This window comes from Phacochoerus africanus, chromosome 7 (assembly GCF_016906955.1).
Source record: "Phacochoerus africanus isolate WHEZ1 chromosome 7, ROS_Pafr_v1, whole genome shotgun sequence".
Taxonomy (NCBI): domain Eukaryota; kingdom Metazoa; phylum Chordata; class Mammalia; order Artiodactyla; family Suidae; genus Phacochoerus; species Phacochoerus africanus.
The window spans coordinates 8,369,932-8,386,400 of NC_062550.1; the positions used below are offsets into that span (position 1 = coordinate 8,369,932).

Genomic DNA, 16,469 nt, shown 5'->3' on the forward strand with positions numbered 1-16,469 from the left:
CCAGGTAAGAAGGAATCACGCAGGGCGATTATGTCGGAGGACTGAGCCTTTGGAAACAGCAGGAAGGCATGGATGCCTTGTGCAGGTGGAGGAGTTCAGTTGTAGCAGCAGGTGAGGTATTTCCCCTTGAACGGGAAGGAAGGAGGCCAAAGTGAGTGTGGATGCAGAGGGTAAGTCTGTGTGGGCACAGGGCCTGGGGAGGGGCAGGAAACAGGCCTGCTAACCTGATGCTGGCAGGGGTTCTCCTGGCTCATTTTACTCCTTTCTTCTCTTCCATAGAGCCGTGATCCCTAGCTTTTACAGCTGATTGCTCACAACATCTATATGTGAAAAGGGGATTCGGAGGCAAACAAAACAAATATCTGTCCAGCTGGGGAAGCAAGATGAGCGTTCATTTCTCCTAATAGCCACCTCGTTGTCTTTCTCTCTTATTAAACTTTCTATTTTGAAACAATTATAGACAGCCCCACAGGAAATTGCAAAAGTAGTTCAGAGAGTTCCCCCGTACTCTTCATCCTGCTCCCTCGTTTTGGGGTGATAAAGATATCCCCATAGTATAGCATCAAAACCAGAAAGCCGACACTGGTACACATACCATTAACTGGACTGCTATCTTATCTTTTACTACTTCCTAGCAAGAAGGAGCCTGAACAAAAGAATATGATGATGTAAGATGTAATATCCAACTAGGTCTAGAGCCTTGTGTATGTTCAAGAGCTTTTATCCCTGTCACTAAATGAAGTGAATCAGACATCGTAGTCAGTGCCACCTATAAACTCAAGCTCAACATACATTCTTACAGCCCTTTGTCATTTGCACCAATATTATGTGGTTAGACCAGGCTCTTCTCTGCCTATATGGCAGTTATCTCATTATGGAGAATAGCAAAGAGGACCAAACAGGTGTGTTTTCCCATCAGCATCTATAACAAGGTACATATGACTGAAAAGAGAGATGCCATGTGGCCAAAATTGCTCTGTTGTATGACCTGAGTCTTGCAGACTATAGACCTCAGGTTCAGTTTATGATACTGCACCATCTCTTGGTAAATGGCTATGTAACACAGAGGAAAGCCAGTGGATTAGGAGGGAGTCAGCATTCAGATAAGTGACTCCATCCAACTTCCAAGCAGGGAGGATTTCAGAGGAACGCACAGCATCCAACACAATAGATTCCTCAATAAATGCTATGGGGTTAATGCCACTGGCACACAAAACAGACCCAGAGGAGACAGGCACGTTTCTCAAAAGCGGGATCAAAGAAAGAACCAAGAATCTCTGCTTCAAGGAAATAAAAACCAACAAGAGAAAATTAAGCCAGCTTTAAGAGAACAGTGGCTGTCGATGAACTAAGGTTTGGCCAAGGCGAATAAACCATTAATTCACAGAGAGCGAGAGTTTCTCTGTATTTTCACTGTAAGTGGTAATTTGTTAACCGGTAAATATGGAGTAACTGTCTTTCTCCCTTGGAGATAAATGAGCTCATGTTCTCAAACAAAAAACAAACAAACAAAACAACAACAACAACAAAAACACCCCCCAATATATCTGGCCAGAGGTAGAACACAGAAAAAAAGAAGTATTTCATCCATTAAGATCTGAAAAGCAAAGGAAATACACATTTCTGGTCACCGGCTGAAAAGACTTTGACCTTGACAATTCCCGAGCAGCTGAAGAAGGAAAAATTTTATCAGGACTAGGCTGAATAAGATGGTCAGATGCCTTAAGGCTGAATGAGCTCTACAAAATGACATTTCTTCTACACAGGATCCTTATTTAATTTTTGTATTTACACCTTCCCTTATATCATCGAGTATGATATGTGTGCTACCAGTAATAAAACAGTTATTGTCAATTTCGAGAAGATAGGCTGAGAGCAATGTGCAGTCGTAAAGACCAGCTAAAACGAATAGGACACGGGGAAGGGGCTCCCACAATCTCCTGCAGCCACTGGAAAGGGTCTTCGGCCCTAAAGTGCCAGGACAGAGCAGCACACACATGATGACAGTGGAGGAAATAGTTGAAATCAACGCAGCTCTAAGAATGCTGTTATCAAATAGTCAAGAGGAAGGGAAAAAAGTCCCAGTTTCTGTGATAACCTATGTGGGAATGGGTATGTATGTATGTGTAATGGAATCACTTTGCTGCACAGCAGAAATTAACACAACATTGTAAATCCACTATAGCTCAATAAAATTAAATTTTTTTTTTTTTTGTCTCAGGTTTGATGGACCAGTTCTAGATCCACCGGAGCTGAAATTCAGCCGAGAGGTCAGTTTTGCCGTTGACCTCCACCTAACAATGCCCCTTGGCCATTTGTACCTGACTCCAGCCATTGGTTCCTGAATGAGTAGATGCAGCCTGCATTTTGAAATCTGTGCAGAGGCTGAAACAGACCCTGCTCTCCAGCCAGATATGCCTTCAACATGCCTCCCTTTTTAGCCAATTACAGGTGAGAAATTCCTCCCATATCTAGTCCACTGCAGGGGACTGTTTTTATCAGGGTCTCTTCCAAGCCTGGTTCTGAGACCCACTCATCACAGCTATTCCTGCCAAAGTTCCACGAGACAATGACATAAACCCAATGCCAGACAGACGTGCACAACCAGGCAGGCAGAGAGGGTAAGAGTCCCGTCACAGCGACATTCCCGGAGATCACTTTGAACTGCAGATAAGCTAAGTGAGGGCAGCCGGCCGACGGGGCAGAATTAAAATGTCATCAACGGAGCATCTGGTTCCCCGTCTTTGTGCAGCGTTCACAGAAGTGATCATGAAAAAGGGAAGAAGCCGGGAGGAAAAATAAGGAGAGACAGGGCCCCTTCTGGGGAAAACAGTTCCAGTCCTGAATTCCCAACTGTGTGTCCACCTCAAAAGCAGGCGACTGCGTCTATGAAGCACCCGGTGACAGACACCCCAAGTTAGGTTCAGGCTGGAGCCAGGCCAGGGGTGGCAGTTTCTGCCTCAATCTTTCTGCTCTCTCCCTTCCCCATTCCAATCACGATAAATATATTTATACTCACTTGATTATGTCAGCCAGACAATGTTCCCCTAATTGGCAGTGATCAGGGTTCCAGAATTGCTTGGGTGAACCTGCTGTCTCTCTATCAGGCAGAGCGATAAGGGGCCGCTAATGCAGTCCCCGCTAACAATTTCCAGTGGAATAAAAGACAATCCCCCGACTCATGCATGGCAATGAATTTTCCTAACAGCTCCTAAAGCCAACCCTTGAGGAACTCAGGCTTACTTGAACCTGCCCAGCATAGAATGCCTTTATAAATCTTCCCCACCCCCGGCTTGAGTGCATAGAAAAAAAACATAGCCACTTCCTTTTGCTGGAGGTTCTTTTGTTCTTTGGCGTTTTTGGGGTTTTTTTTTCCTTTTTCTTCTTCTTTTTTTTTCTTTTATAGGGCTTATGGAGCTAACTGTCATTTTTGGTCCTGGGTTCTTTGCAAATTTCAGAGACATCTGGCGTGCCGTTTACTGCATTTGCTAGCTCTGGTATTTGTACACGGTCTCTACTATGCGTGTGTGTGAAGAGCCACATGCATTGCTGAACGCGTGCACAATTTGGAGCATGAGTGCCTTGGTATATTTTGACATGTAAGTGTGACTCACCCTACTGATCATAGGTAATTGCTCAATAAATATTTATTAAATGAATGAATGCACCAGGAGGGCAAATGCCACCCATTCGTCCATCAGATATTTGAATGCCTTGTATGTGCCAGGCCCGGGGATAGATTCTGTGTGCATGGCAATGCATATGCAGTCCCTGCCCTCGGGGAGCTCACAGTCGAAGGGCGGGAGGCAGGCACACACTCAGGCAATTATAAGACATCTAGGAGACCGGGCATTGATCCCTGAGTAGGGCAGCCCAGAGCTCAGGGAGGGAGACTTAGTGCACCTAGCGGAGGGGCTGAGGCCAGGGGCTCTCCTAAAGGTGGTGAGGCCTAAGCTGGGACCACGAAGGGTTCTGGACCAAGAGGACATCACAACTGGTGGCCGGACACAAGAAACAACAGTGTGGGCAGAGAACTAGAAGCTGGAGGGTGCAGAGGGATGGCTTGGAGTCAGGGAGTCAGCAGGACAGAAGACTGAGTTCAGCCAGGGACTGGATCTGGGGGTGGGGGGTGGTTCTGGGAGGAGTCAAGGAAGGAGCTACAGTGCTCTCCATGGGGGGCCCGATTCTTCTGGATTCTGCCAGAAAATGTGCACGCACACCTCAAAGCAGAATTTGGACTGGCTTTGGGAGCCTAGCTGGAGTGCAGGAAGGAGATCTGGCCATGACCTGTCATTGACCAGCTGTGTGAGCCTGAGCAGGGGCTGGCCTCTGAGAGGGTAAACAGAGGAAGGGGACTTCGCAGACCCTAAGATTCCTCCCAGCTTTTATATTCTACGTTGCCTAGATTCTCTGAGGTTTGGCGATAGACCATAGCTGGATGCATTCCAGGCACAAACCAGGGGCCCTTAAAGGCAGGAGGCTACCACCAAGCAGCACACGTATCACAGAATCACTGCCTTGTGGTTGGGCACACTGAGTGCAATGCCATAGGAGTCCCTAAGAAGCACCCGCAGAGAGGTAGGCATGATGATGGAGATGGTGTGCTAGGTCCCCAGCCTGGGTCAGGGTCTCATTATCTCAATTCTGAAGACCCCCCGTTAAATTCATTGCATGGATCTCTGTTTCATTTTGTTTCTGTAAAGCGTGGCTCAGCTCACATCCTGTCTGCTTAAAAATTCTCAATGATTCCACCTTACTTATAGAGTCAGCCCCAAATGCTTAGCGGGACAGTCCAGACCACCCCCAACCTATCTTCTACCTTAGTTGCGACCACCTCCACCTCAGCCAGGTGGGAATCTGTCTATGAATGTCCCTAGCACTCTGCCCTTGCTCACTCCAGCCCCACTAAAGGTCTAACTCAAATTCAAGTCCATCTCCCCTAGAAACACTGTCTGGTTACCCCCCTGCCCTTTCCTGGGTCCTGTGTAGCACTCACACACCATGCCGTTCATTAATAATGATTAATTTCACTCCGTGGTTTCTGTCTTACTGCCCCAGCTAATTTGTAAACCCCAGAGGATAGGAACCAAGCCTCACGCCTCTTTGTAATGTGTGGACCTAGCACAGCATCCAGTGCATGGAAAAGATTTGAGGATGATGGGTTTCTAACATCATAGCCTCTATGAGACTGTGGAGTAAAATCCGAGGGAAGGAGGATTACTGTTATTGTTATCATAGTCCTGTGGGTTGAAGTTTTTTTGTCTTTTCTGGGGCCGCACCTGTGGCATATGGAGGTTCCCAGGCTAGGGGTCGAATCGGAGCTGTAGCCGCCAGCCTACACCACAGCCACAGCAACGTGGGATCCGAGCCACGTCTGCGACCTACACCACTGCTCATGGCAACGCCAGATTCCCAACCCACTGGGCGAGGCCAGGGATCGAACCTTCAACCTCATGGTTCCTAGTCGGATTCGTTAACCACTGAGCCACAACAGGAACTCCAGGTTTTTTCTTCTTCTTGGGGAAAAAAAGAAGCTTGGAGAGAGTGGTTTGATGCAACCATGTTGGAGCAATGAGAATGTGAAATATTTCTCCCACGATTCATAAACAGTATTTTACATGCGTCACTTGGGAGCTTAAAGTTCATCCAGGAATGAGCTGTTTCCCAGATCGAAAGGAGCATATGTACAAAGCAGCGGGAGGAACAAACATTCTGCTAAATTTAAAGGAGAAAACAATTGAACGCTCCAGCCTGGAAGTAGAAATGGTTTAACATCACCTGGCCAGAAAGGAGCATGAGAGACTCACTTAATTTCTGGCCCCCGATGTTCGGGTTTTATTGTACATGTTCCATTGAACAGCACATGGGAATTTTCAAAAAAGAGGAACTGGCATGAAATCAATAAGGAAAATCACCATTTCCTTACTGATCCTGCAGCATTTAAGGAAGCTGAGCTCTGCCAATACGTACAACTGCGCAGAATTTGTAACTGGGCAGTTAAAACCACCATCTAAGCTGGCAGCTGTGATTTTCCCAGAAGCCGAGCTTCAGGGAGAAAAATAGCTTTTAAACGTCAGTCCCATTTTTGCAAATTGGATCTGTTCATGAAAAATTGTTCTAAGTCCAGGTTTTTTTCCCCTTTTCTTTCCTCATTAGTAAAGGATATGATTATTTCTTTTTTGCCAGCATGGAAATTCATTCATTTACTCCACAAATATTTACTGAGCACCCACCATGAGCCAAACACGGTGCCAGGCATGTAGATGTGAACAAAAAGAGGTGCCAGGGATGCAGATGTGAGCCAAAGAGGCAAAGTCCTTGACCCCATGGGGCTCGGCTTCTAGTGGAGGGAGACGAGTCATAAATAAGTAAACAAGTACATAGATCTCCGCTATGTCAGGCACAGATGACTGAAATAATGCTAACATCTTACGGTATCTGGAAAATTAATTTCCAGAAAATTAAAAACAAAGACGCCTACATGAATATTGTCTTAGCTCATGTAAGTCATATCTATTAAGGAGTATTTTGAACACAACAGCGAGTAAGGACTATATATACTGCTGATCGCACATGACGTTGGCTTTCCCTACTGACCTTCAACAAGGCATAGGTCTCTGAGGGGCATTTTGAGAAGGACTTGTCCCAAATGTACTCATTCATTATTGGAACTACACAGCCCTGTGGTGGTCCCTGCTGGAAACATGGAATTATTTCTGGGCTCCTCCCTCTCTTTTCCTATTTCCCAAATCTGGCACCCCACTCTACTGAGTCTTTAAACCCCATCTTTTAATAATACACCCCTATGTTCATTGCAGCACTATTCACAACAGCCAAGACATGGAAACAATCTAAATGTCCATCGACAGACGATTGGATTAAGAAGATGTGGTACATATACACAATGGAATACTACTCAGCCATACAAAGAACAAAATAATGCCGTGTGCCGCAACATGGGTACAACTAGAGATTCTCATACTAAGAGAAGTAAGTCTGAAAGAGAAAGGCAAATACCATATGATAACACTTATATGTGGAATCTAAAATATGGCACAGATGAATCTATCTACAAAACAGAAACAGACTCACAGCATGGAGAACATGGTGGCCAAGGGGGGGAGGGAGTGGGATGAACTGAGAGTTTGGGGTTAGTAGATGCAAACTATTACATTTAGAATGGATAAGCAATGAAGTCCTGCTGCATAGCACAGAGAACTCTATCCAGTCACTTGTTACAGAACATGACAGACGACAATAGAAAAAGAATGTATCTATATGTGGGACTGGGTCACTTTATTGTAAAGCAGAAATTGACAGAACATTATAAATCAACCATAATAAAAATAAAAAAACTCCTATCTTTTATATAAGCCTAACACTGATTCCCTTCTTTCCTTCACCCTCTCCTTGGTTAAAGCTTTACGACCTTTCAGAACCCAGCATTCTGCTTCCCCTCTCGACTCTAGACTCAAATGCCCCCAGTCTTCCACCTTCATTGCTTCCAGAGTGACTTGTGGAAAACACACTGACCCCGTGTTCCCAGGTCTTCAGGACGGAGCTCAGGTTTCTTGGGCTGGTCACTGCGGGCCTGGCCCCAGTCGACCTGGCATCTTTGTGTCTCTGCCTCCTTCATAGATCCTGGAGCCAGTCAGACCAGCCCCATGGAAGCTCATGCCTTCTTTTTCCTTGGAAACTTTCCTCCTCTTTCCCACTCCATCTTTGCTATCCTTTAACGGGGACCAAATTCCCCTTCTCTGTGTAGCTTTCCTGGACCCGCCAAGCAGTGCTGAATCCTCCCTCCTTTCCGCCCCAAGGTGATGCTGGTGCCGTCTCACTTCAAGTACAACATCTAATGAAAGACTCTGGCAATGCTCTGTTTACTTCCTTGTCTTTTTCTTTTTCCTTTCCTTTCTTTCTTTTTTTTTTTTTTTTTAGGGCTGCCCCCACGGCGTACAAAAGTTCCCAGGCTAGGGGTCGAATTGGAGCTACAGCTGCTGGCCTACACCACAGCCACAGCAACGCGGGGTCCGAGCCACATCTGTGACCTACACCCCAGCTTGCACAACACTGGATACTTACCCCACTGAGTGAGGCCAGGGATTGAACCCCAGTCCTCATGGATAGTAGAGGGCTTGTTACTGCTGAGCCAAGATGCAAACTCCTCCTTTTTTTTTTTTTTTAAGATTTTTATTTTTTCCATTATAGTTGATTTACAATGTTCTGTCAATTCTACTGTACAGCAAAAGTGACTTTTTTTTTTTACATTATCCTCCATCATGTTCCATCACAAGTGACTAGATATAGTTCCCTGTGCTATACGGTAGGATCTCATTGCTTATCTACTCCAGTGGCCATACCCGAGGCATATGGAAGTTCCCAGGCTAGAGGTCGAATCAGAGCTGCAGCTACAGGCCTGTGCCATAGCCATAGCAATACTGGATCTAAGCTGCATCTGCAAACAATGTTGCGGCTTGTGGCAAGGCTGGAAACTTAACCCACAGAGCCAGGCCAGGGATTGAACTTGCATCTTCACAGAGACAACATCATGTCCTGAACCTGCTGTGCCACAATAGGAACTCCTTTTTTAAAAAAAAATTTTTGTGTGTTTACTTCTGTCTTCCATCCCAAACTGTAAGCTCCTCCAAGCAGGGTGTATCTTATTTGTAATTTTAGAGCATAGCACAGTGCCTGGCACGTTGGTAGGCTGTCAATAAATATTTGATGAATGAATGAATGACTTATGGTCTTGGCCGGTTTGTCTTATGCTGAACCGCGCATTTGAGAATTAGGTGACTGTGGCCATATAACAATAAAACCAACTGACAAATATGATAAAAAACTTGACTTTATGATCTTATGAACAATCTTTTTAAACATTTGAGCTAATGGACTGCAGATGATAAGGGATTTTAAAACCAAATTTTCTCAGACAACATTTCTGTGTGTATTACATCTGGAGATGGTTGAGAAGTTCAAATAAATGATTAAAGCATGTAAAACAGAACGATTAAGTAATCTGGATCATTTACTGCAGAAAAGAAGCTTGAAGAAACTTAATAATGATTTTTAATGAAAGGAAAGATTGTACTCCAAGGATGGCTAAACATCTTCTTTCTGCACATACACAGAAGATGAAATAAGAAATTAAGTGCTACAAAGATTAAAGTTAAAAACAAAGCAAAGCAGTTCCCGTCGTGGCACAGTGGAAATGAATCTGACTAGGAAACATGAAGTTGTAAGTTCTATCCATGGCCTCGCTCAGTGGGTTAAGGATCTGGCGTTGCTGTGGCTGTGGTATAGGCCAGTGGCTATAGCTCCAATTCAACCCCTAGCCTGGGAACCTCCATATGCCATGAGTGCAGCCCTAAAAATAGAAAAAAGAAAAAAAACCCCAGAATTTGGAGTTCCCATTGTGGCACAGTGGAAATGGGTCTGACTAGTATCTAAGAGGATGCGGGTTCAATCCCTGGCCTCACTCAGTGAGTTAAGGATCCAGCATTGCTGTGAACTGTGGTAGGTTGCAGATGTGGGTGAGATCCCAAGTTGCTGTGGCTGTGGCCAGCAGCTGTAGCTCCGATTCGACCCTTAGCCTGGGAACTTCCATATGTCGCGAGTGTGACCCTAAAAGCAAAGCAAAAAAAAAAAAAAAAAAAAAAAAAACCCAGAATTCTAGAGTTTCCTGTTGGGGAATTCCCGTATGGCTTGGCCAGTTAGGGATCCAACGTTGTCCCGGCTGTGGTGCAGGTTTGTTCCCTGGCCTGGGAGCTTCTGCATGTCACAGGTACAGTCAAAAACAAAAACAAAACTACAGAAGAGTTTCCTTTGGGAATAGGTTAGCCCATTTCAAGTTCCTATTACAAACAACTCACATGTCTTGAGAGCTTACTCGGAACTAGGCAGTGTCCTAAATGCTTTACCACGAGTTATTTCACCTGATCTTCATAACTAACCAAGAGTTAGTTTTAGTTATATTATTCCCCTTTGACAGATGAGGAAGTGGAGGCACAGGGTGGATGAGAAACTTACCTGGGTTGCACAACTGGAAAGCAGTTGAGGTGAAATTGCAGCCTGGTCTGTGTGGGTCCTGAGCCTTTGTTCTCACTTGCTCTGCTTACTGCCTTGCTAAGGCTGACAGAGATGCCAACCCTCCATCTGGGGATGGAGGCCTAAAGCTAAGCTCACTCAGTTCATGGGACCAGTTTAAATTTAAATAAGAAAATCCTTGAAAACATTCACTGTCTTTCATGGTCAGGGCATCTGTCTTTCGGGCTTCATTGTACCAACGTGTGTGTGTGTGTGTGTGTGTGTGTGTGTGTGTGTAGAAGCTAGAGTGCCCATTTTTCTTTGCTTTGTTCTGACAAGTGGCCCTACCAGCTCTTGTCTTCCTAATGAGACAGTAAGTTGTTTTGTTTGGTTTTCAGCAGTCAGCATACATGGTTTAAGCATCTGCGTGTGTGTACGTATTTATCAGACCTGACATAAGTCAGGTCAAATTTAGATATTCTGATTTTACTTTCAGAGTGATGGAATTTACTCTCGGGGCTGAAAAGCCAGCATCTTCCTCCGTGTTATTTTTTCCAAGGCGACCTTGTTTACTGGCCTCGGGGACATAAGCGGTGGCATCAGCACACAGCAGGGGCAGTTGGCTGGGCAACTCTGCAGTCTGTGTGGAGGGAGTCAGTGCTCATTTGACCTGCGGAGGAGAGCGATCGAGCCCTGTGCTGTGCTCAGGCTGCAGGAGCCTGGAGGCTGCTTCAGGAGAAGCTGGGTAGCCCGCAGGAGCCCTGTGAAAAGGGCGTGAATGAGTCACTAGACTTTTCAGGTTGACTGAAATGACTTCTGTTGATTTTCTTCGAATTTAGATGTGTTATCAGTGTTCACACATTGGGCATAACGGGAAGATGAGTGAACATTTTCTTGATAGAGCCTGATCTTTGGCAGGGTTCTGATAAGATTTGGGGTGAGCTGTGACTCTGCAAGAATGTTCTGGTCAGCGCGTGTGGCATGTGTCCCAGGGTGCACCGGGGCCTCACGAGGGCTCGTCTTCGTGCTCTGAGCTGGGAGGAAACCCATCCTGCACAAGGCAGTCTGAACTGATATTTACCATTTTAGGGCATCAGGAGGCACTGCTACTTTGTCCCACTTTAACTTCATGGTCTGGGAAAAGCACTTGCTTTCTAACTTTGGATTCATTGCCATACCCAGAGCAACAGTTGGTGCCTTGGTCAAGCGTTTGAGGTCTATAGCCTCACTTAAACTTGCTGGCCTCCATTTCCTCACCTTTAAAATGGACCTAACTGCAGAAACTACCCTCTCGGGGGTGGTTAAACAGACTAACTTGTCAAGTGCCAAGAGCAGTTCTTGAGATTTAGTTAGCACTAAGTTGTATTTATGTTAATACATACATTTTGTCCATACAGTTTGATGGTTGGCAGAGGGCGGCTCAACTGCTTGTATAGAATAGGTGCTTGTAAATATTTGTTAAATACTGAAGCAACTAGATGAGCGGATTTAGTGGAATACATGCGTGGTAACCTGTTTTGACTGCCCAGTAACCTGTAATTCAGGGACAGACCAGCAAAACTGAGTGTGAGGATTTAATCTCTTATAGAGGAATTTTTTTTTTTTCTTTTTAGGCCCGCACCCGGGGCACATGGAGATTCCTGGGCTAGGGGTCGAATTGGAACTGTAGCCACCAGCCTATGCCACAGCCACAGCAAAGCCAGATCCGAGCTGCATCTGTGACCTACACCACAGCTCACAGCAACTTTTAATGCAGACTGTTCTGCAATCAAACATCTCTGTAGAAAAGAAAGAAGAGAGGATAGTTTTGGGTGAAGATCTCAAAGGAAATATCCTAAAGGACTGAGTTGGGGAATGTCACCCTTGAAGAATAGGTAGCAGGGCCCATGACCCTACATCAAGGCAAAAAAGTCTCTAACGTAGTGAAAAAAAAAAAGAAGAAAAACCAAAAAACAACAACCCCCTATGGCCCTCAAAAAAAAAAAAATTTAAAATTACGAAATATGTATTATTTTTGAGTCTACAAAAATAAATAAATATGAAAGCAGGAGTCAAAGCCTTGGCCCTATATTTACTTTCTACTGATTTACTAACAACGACAGCTTCAACTTCAATCATTTCATTTGAAAAATAGAAAATAAATAAACTAATGTTGGAGGAGCTGATATAGCATAACAAGCGTCCCTAAATATTAGGTTGAAGCATAAGAAATTGCCACTTCTTTTGGTAAAATATGGTCAGACATTGACAATTTCATAAGGTTCAATCTAATATACTTATGTTAATGGACACTAAATCAAAACTCTTTTTTTTGTGTGTGTGTATATGTCTTTTTCCCATTTTTTGGGCCGATCCCACGGCATATGGATGTTCCCAGGCTAGGGGTCTAATCAGAGCTGTAGCCACCAGCCTATACCACAGCCACAGCAATGCGGGATCCAAGCCACGTGTCTGCAACCTACACCACAGCTCACGGCAACGCTGGATCCTTAACCCACTGAGCAAGGCCAGGGATTGAACCTGCAACCTCATGGTTCCTAGTCAGATTTGTTAACCACTGGGCCACGATGGGAACTCCCTCAAAACTCTTATATTACCTTTATTGCCTTTAAACTATGACTATAAAACTAAACTGGCCAATTTCCTCAGTCTAGCCTCTTTTGCCTCTTTGAGGTTGGGCACAGTAGGTGCTAAACAAATGTTTTGTTAATTGAGTAGTGTTTTCTGTCATCTTCTCTCAAAAATAGGCTGAAATCTCACCACACTACCTAATGCTGAGCCTGCCCTTAAAAATATAATTAACAAAATGTTAGCTTCATTTCATGTTTCATGATTTAGACAAATCCTTTCTGTTCCTCGTTAGGGTAGCACTGGGAAGCTAATTAACACATTATTAATATGTTGTAGAGGCAAATAAGACTGCTTGCACACACAGTCAAGACAAGAATAAATTCAGGTCAGAAATATTTTTACAAATTAGGAAAAACATTATAATAATGAGAACTTATGGGTTTCCCCCACACCTGCAGCATATGGAAGTTCCTAGGCCAGGGATCGAATCCAAGCTGCAGCTGCAACCTATACCATTGTTGTGGCAATGTTGGATCCTTAACCCATTGTGCCAGGCTGGGGATTGAACCTGCGCTGCCCAGACAATGCTGGATCTGTAACCTGCTGTGCCACAGTGAGAACTCTGAAAAACTGGTTTTATGACACATCTCTGCACATTAAAACACATCATAGACTTACAAATGAGGTGAATGGCAGAATCAGACGGCCTTCTCCTGAAAGTTCCAATCACTTAGGGTCTGACTGGGGCACCCAAAGTGCCCTGCAATGAACTAGAAATGATAACTTTGGGATCCCAACATTGAAGAGCATTATCATTATCATTATTGGCCATGTCTGTGGGCCAATCCCAGGCCAGGGATTGAACCCGTGCCACAGTAGGGACCCCAGTCACTGCAATGACGTGGCCAGATCCTTAACCCCATAGTTCCCACCAGGGAACTCCAGAAGAGTTATTATTATTCATGTAAGATTTCATAACAGTTGGGATTGGTCTCAAACTTAAGAACGTTTACTAAAATAACTGAGCAGGCAGCATGAAACGGTTTTCAACTCAGAAAATAAAGAGCTCCTTCTGTGGAGAGATGGGAAGAGTTCAGGAAGGAGCGTGAATTACCTGTGAGTTACTGTATCTCCTTGGGTCTCAGTTTTCCCATATTTGTTAGCTACTTCCTAGAGGACAGTCATTCTCTATAACATCTGTTGTTGCCTGGGATTATACCTTAAAATGCTATGCATTTCCCTGCGGGGGGCAGTGAAGCTAGAGCTCTAAAATGTATTCTTTTAGTTTTGGTTGACCCAGAGCTGTGAGAGCAGACACATTGCATACGCAGGGTTCTGAGAAAACAGAGTTGCTTTCATTTTTCAAACAGAAGAACCACCCTCCTATGTTTGGATCCTTATAATACAAATTAAACACATGGGCAAGAGAGAGCTCTCAGCATCAGCAATTTTAACCTTTCCCCCAACACTGCAGATTTTTCTTAGAGATCTTTTTTTGAGCATGGAGCAGGCACAGTTTTGTTCCATCTGTGCCGTCTAGTGAGATCCCAGCCCAAGGTCATGTGCTCCTACAAATAATGCCTTCATGCTAATTACATTTTAGACTGGTTAGGGCAAGAATAGTTTCAAACATACTTGAGGTAATAACTAGTCATATACCCAGAAGGTCAACGGTTCAGTCAAAGAGAGGGAAAAAAATAGCGTATCTTAAGAAAGAATTCAAGTGGTTTTGTACCAGAACACTCATTTGAGTCTACAAGAATACTTAACATGCTGATAAGCTAGGTAATTCTATATTTCCCTTTTCAACTCATTGAAAGCCCCCGATTTCAAGGTGTGAGGTCTGAGAAAAAGAAGCCTCTGGCAGGTGAAGGGGAGAAAGTGTGTTGTTAGGGAAATTGGCTGGAGTTTTAGGTTAGGAGTCTGTGCCAGGACTGCATTGCACAGCATTTGGAGAGAGGAGGGCCCGGGCTTCTGCTGCAAGAACAGAGGAGATGCTAGAGAGTTTGGCATCAGAGGAGGGCTCTGGGCCAATCTTCTATTATAGTAACAACACAGATTTAATCCACGGTAACAGTAAATCCCTCAATAATTGTATATCAGAACACTACAAACCAAAGTACAATTTGCTCTCATCCGTGCAGTATTCCTAATAGATATGAACTTTCCCCCAAATTCCCATTTTTCTTTGATTTCTAATGATCATAAAAGAGCAGCAATTGAAAACTATACCCCTTGCTGCAGGTTTTATTTAGAAGTTATCTTTCATTTAGAAGGGAATACAGATATTTTAATTTATTTTAAAAATATTTATCAAGCCCCTATTATGTACTTGGTAATAGTATATGGCTAATGGATTTATTTATTTATTTTGCTTTTTAGGGCTGCACCTGCAGCATATGACGTTCCCAGCCTAGGGGGTCGAATTGGAGCTAGGGCTGTCGGCCTACGCCACAGCCACAGCCACAAAGGATCTGAGCTGCGTCTGTGACCTACACCAGAGCCCATGGTAACACCGGATCCTTAACCCACTGAGCGAGGCCAGGGATTGAACCTGCTTCCTCATGGATCCTAGTCAGGTTCATGAACCCCTAAGCCACAAAGGGAACTCCCGGCTAATGGTGTTAGAGATGTTCCTAAAAAAAGACCTTCTGCTCTGTCAAAGGTAAGGAATTAAAATAATAAAACAGCTCAAGAATTTTTTTTTTAAATGTTCCAAAAAGGTGGTACTTTTCATCCTCAGAGAGCTCCACACGCTGCACAAAGCCTTCTTTTCAATGCTGGTGCAGTGTAGTGGGGATCGTGTGGAACACAGCCTATTGATTTCAATGGGGACTTATATTCAGTAGATGAGCTACAGCCAAGCTGGGAAGCGAAGGATGACTTTTCTAATTTAAACTGCAGGAAAACTTTGAGGCTGAAAATTAAGTTAGAATGAAAGCTACTCAACTCATTAACTTTTAAATAGGATGGGGTCTTTTGTGTTTATTTAAAAATATGAAACATGACAAATGTACAGAAAAATACAAAGAAGAATAAAAAGCCACCTCCATGTACCCACCATTCACAGGATTTTTATGAGTCTATGTAATAGACCCTGTTCCTTTTCAGCTGGTGCTACTGTTAGTTGCTCAAGTAAGGACATTTTCACATCTGAGACCGGTCTCCTGGGATAAAGCCTTTTTTCTTTTTTCTTTTTGTCTTTTTGCCTTTTCTAGGGCCACTCCTGTGGCATATGGAGGTTCCCAGGCTAGGGGTCGAATTGGAGCTGTAGCCGCCGGCCTACGCCAGAGCCACAGCTACATGTGATCTGAGCTGCGTCTGTGACCTACACCACAGCTCACGGCAATGCCAGATCCTTAACCCACTGAGCAAGGCCAGGGATCGAACTCTCAACCTCATGGTTCTTAGTCGGATTCGTTAACCCTGAACCACGACGGGAACTCCGATAAAGCCTTTTCGAAGGACATTTTTGGTCGACAGAATTCTCTCCTCTATCCTCTGTTTTACTCTGAGCTGTTATTTCCATTCATGGGGGAGGGGAGGGCCTGGCAGATGCTAGGGTGCCCTGCTCTTTATCAGGTCACAGTCAATTCAGGGAGATGGATACCTACATCAGTACGTCTAAGGCTGACATGAGTTCTGGGGAGAAAGAGATTAATTCTGTCTGGGGAAGAGCTGGGAAGAGAGAGTGGGTTATGTCTCACCCTGGAAGGTTGGCTGGGATTTCAGAAGGTGACCGGAGGGGATTTCGGAAGGTGAATGGGGGGACTGGGGAAACTCAGGCAAGAGTGAAAGCCTAGGTCCAGAATGGTGAGCAGACATAGTCCTTGGAGTATGTTCTCAGCAGAATGGGTGTGCTTTGTCTGTAA

At 44.5% G+C, this 16,469-nt stretch overlaps 1 protein-coding gene across 2 annotated transcripts in view; it reads right to left on the bottom strand.

Moving 5' to 3' along the window:
* Window positions 1-16,469, bottom strand: part of GRAP2 (GRB2 related adaptor protein 2) — a 69,019-nt gene that overhangs the window by 38,050 nt on the left and 14,500 nt on the right. The window contains exon 1 of one of the 2 annotated variants that reach the window (XM_047786199.1): window positions 3,020-3,585. The exons of the other annotated variant lie outside the window; for it this stretch is intronic. The gene's annotated coding sequence lies outside the window, so the exon portion shown is untranslated. Of the gene's footprint in view, window positions 1-3,019; window positions 3,586-16,469 lie in introns of those variants that run through there. 2 annotated transcript variants of the gene reach the window in all.